This window comes from Pinus tabuliformis, chromosome 2_2 (assembly GCF_031772625.1).
Source record: "Pinus tabuliformis cultivar Carrire ecotype Pingquan chromosome 2_2, CPIR1, whole genome shotgun sequence".
Classification (NCBI taxonomy): domain Eukaryota; kingdom Viridiplantae; phylum Streptophyta; class Pinopsida; order Pinales; family Pinaceae; genus Pinus; species Pinus tabuliformis.
Genome location: NC_142300.1, coordinates 618,105,032 through 618,108,177, shown reverse-complemented (window position 1 = coordinate 618,108,177; position 3,146 = coordinate 618,105,032).

Below are 3,146 nucleotides of genomic sequence, written 5' to 3'. Positions count from 1 at the left end.
GAGACTCTTCACTTACGGCTTGACTACCACTTACTTCAATGTTGTTCAATTGGATACAGGGAAGGTAATTCACAAACTTGAGACTCAAGTGAGGGTTGAGAGACAATCTCATTTTAATTCTGAAATTATGGAGGACATGCCGTCATGGGTTCCTGACTGTGGGCATAGCAAGGGTAGCAAGAAGCAATATTTGAATTTTGTGGCCTTGCATTGGCAAATGAAGAAATTGTTGGGTATAATCTTGAAAGATAAGCAAGTACAGTAGTATAATGTCTTCGCCACCTTGGAGGACATCAAAAGGATGCTTAGAAGCCAACGCTTTTGCCTAGATAGGATTGACTCTCGCTTGGTGCATGTGGATGAACATATTGCTTGCGAATCAGAAAGTGGTTATCTAATGGATCCCCATTGGGTTCAAGTGCAAGGGCTCTTGTAACAATCTCTTCTTCGGACAATGACAAGTGATTTAATTGGTTGGATTTATACTTGGGTGGCTTATGTGTTTGACTTCGGCCTGGTCAGTAAGGTGTTTGTCTTTTGATGGTCTTATTTTTTGTATGTATATTTGTCGATATCGACGTAATGGTATGTGTTTTGTTGTTTATGAGCCAACTATGACTTTTATGTTGGTACTACTTTTATTGATATATTTGTTAGTTATGAGTTTCGCTGCGGGTTAGAGGGATTGGCGCTAGCCATGGCATGTAACTGTGTATGGGAACTTATGTATTTTGGGTCTGTAAGAGGATTTTCAATCCTAATTTTTCCATTTGAAGTGTTTTGAGGAGGCTCAAATTCCTATGGGAGCAATCTGGGAAAATTATGTATCTCTATTTTTTTGAGTAATATAAAGCTTTAATTTACAAAAAAAGACCATGGACAATACAAAAGACGAAGGTTTGGTTTTGTAGAGAGTGAAATTTGGATTAGATGAACTAATAAAATGATAAATAGAAGAAAATGATGCTTTTGCGAACCTCTCCAAGATGAGTCAAAGCAAGATTTAATGCAATTATATAGAATTGACTAATTATAGGTTAGTGAACTCATCTCTCAAAAATGATATAGTTGTTGTATAGTTAATAAATACCAACATCTCCTCCAATTTGCAAATAAGGCTATCAAAGGTTGCCATCTATGTCCACTTGGTGAAATGAGCACACCTTGTCAAACAGTTAAAAGGATAAAGGAGCTAGAAGAAATCATTGAGCAAAAGTGAATCTCCATATGAGTAATGTCAAAGATCACCAAGTATTGATGGAACTCATCACAACTCCCTAAGGGGGGGCATTGATTTAATTAATTCATATATCAATATGCTCAAGAATGGCCTATGGCCCATGTCAAATGAGTTAGCTACCAATGATGTGCCATATGAAACTCTAAGCCACAAGCAAATAGAAAACATATCCTTCCAATATGATGCAGGGAAAATGTACATACGTGGCAAGGTCATAAATGATTGTAATTCCTAAATGATTACAAATTACCTTTTGGGACATGAGGAGTTTTAAAGATGAAAAATAAAAAGTCGAAGGGAACAAAAAGAACTAAGATTGGAACTAGATTGACCAAGAGTTAGTTATTGTAAAAGGTTATAATATAGTTTAGGAGAAAGTGGGATTTTTTCTTGTGCACACATTTGCAAACGTTTTGATAAGTTTTAAATAAAGAGAAGTCAACTTTAGCCAACATTCTAGAAAGCTTGGACCCTCGTGTGATAAATAGGCAATGAACTAATTTTATTGCTTACTAAATACTAGAATTGCTGTTAAATTGTGTTGTTTCCAACATGGATTACTCTATATGGGAATTCACAATGTTATTTTTCCTTTTTGACCACATTTTCTTTTATGTGGTGAACTCGTGTCTATAAACAACAACTTAATTGTAGATTCTCTTGAATTTATTTCTATTCATTTACATGTGTTTATGCTATTATTTCTAAAATAGTTTTCAAATCTAGAAGTGAACGTAAAAAATATATATGTTTTTATGTCCATTTATTAAAGATTTTCTCCTAGCTAGTAGTGGTAGAGTAAAATGGCATTTTGCACATAAATTAGAAGCATTTTGCATTCTACATTTAATATTTACATTCTCATACATTAACTATTAATGGTTGTTGGGCTAGAACCTAAATGGATTCCCTATTCTAAACAATGTGAGATCTAATTGGGACTTCACATTGAGGAGAAGCCTTGTTATTGAGGAGGGCATTTTGCATGTGTCAACAAATAGCAACACCCTTTTAACAAAAACAAGTTGTTTTCATTATCTATAATGTTTGTATTCACATGACTTTGGAAAAAATGGTTATATTTACATGCTAGTATAGTTAACATATATTGATATAGTATGCCTCCAGGGCAGTGGATTTACCATCCTTTAAGGACATGAGGACTATAGGATGGAAGTAAGATTGTAGTGGGAATTTTTTTTTCCTCTATTTTCATTCCAATTCATTACATTAAGTTTTATTGATTCTTATTATTTTGCTCCACATTTTCTTAAAAGTATATTTCTTATTCTAACTAATGTTTATCTTTATGTTTACAAGAGTGATAATAACATCAGGTGAAGATTGTCTCTATATGCTTTGTTCATATTTAGGAGTTACAAGGATTTAACACACAAATGTGTATATGCACAGATTCAAAAAATTGTAGGAAACACAAAAATACCTTTGTAGTGTAATATCCCTTAGGGTAAAATGGCCCTTAGGGTTAGGAGTGAACACTAAACAAGTTTTGTATTCCAAGAATATGCTTTAGTTTGACAATCTAAGACACCTTCGAAATGTTATATGAAAATTTAATAATCATGTATTCAACAATTCATGCCCATGAAACCAATTCAACAATATATTAAATAGTTTAGATTCACAATCCTCCAAATGAAATTGTAATACACAATAAGGGCTAACACATCAACCAAGCCTGATTGCTTAATACCCTAACTCTGACCTTGCCTCTATCTTTGGTCCTTTGTACCACCTCCTGTTGCAAATCTGTATTGTTCCCGACTGCCTGGGGTTGTCTTGAGGTTGTTGTTGGTACCAATCTAGCTTTCGCTACTTCAAAATTCTCTCCATTGTGCCTTGTTTCCAAGGGAAACTTATAACCGACCCTTTTTGTTGTCACAGG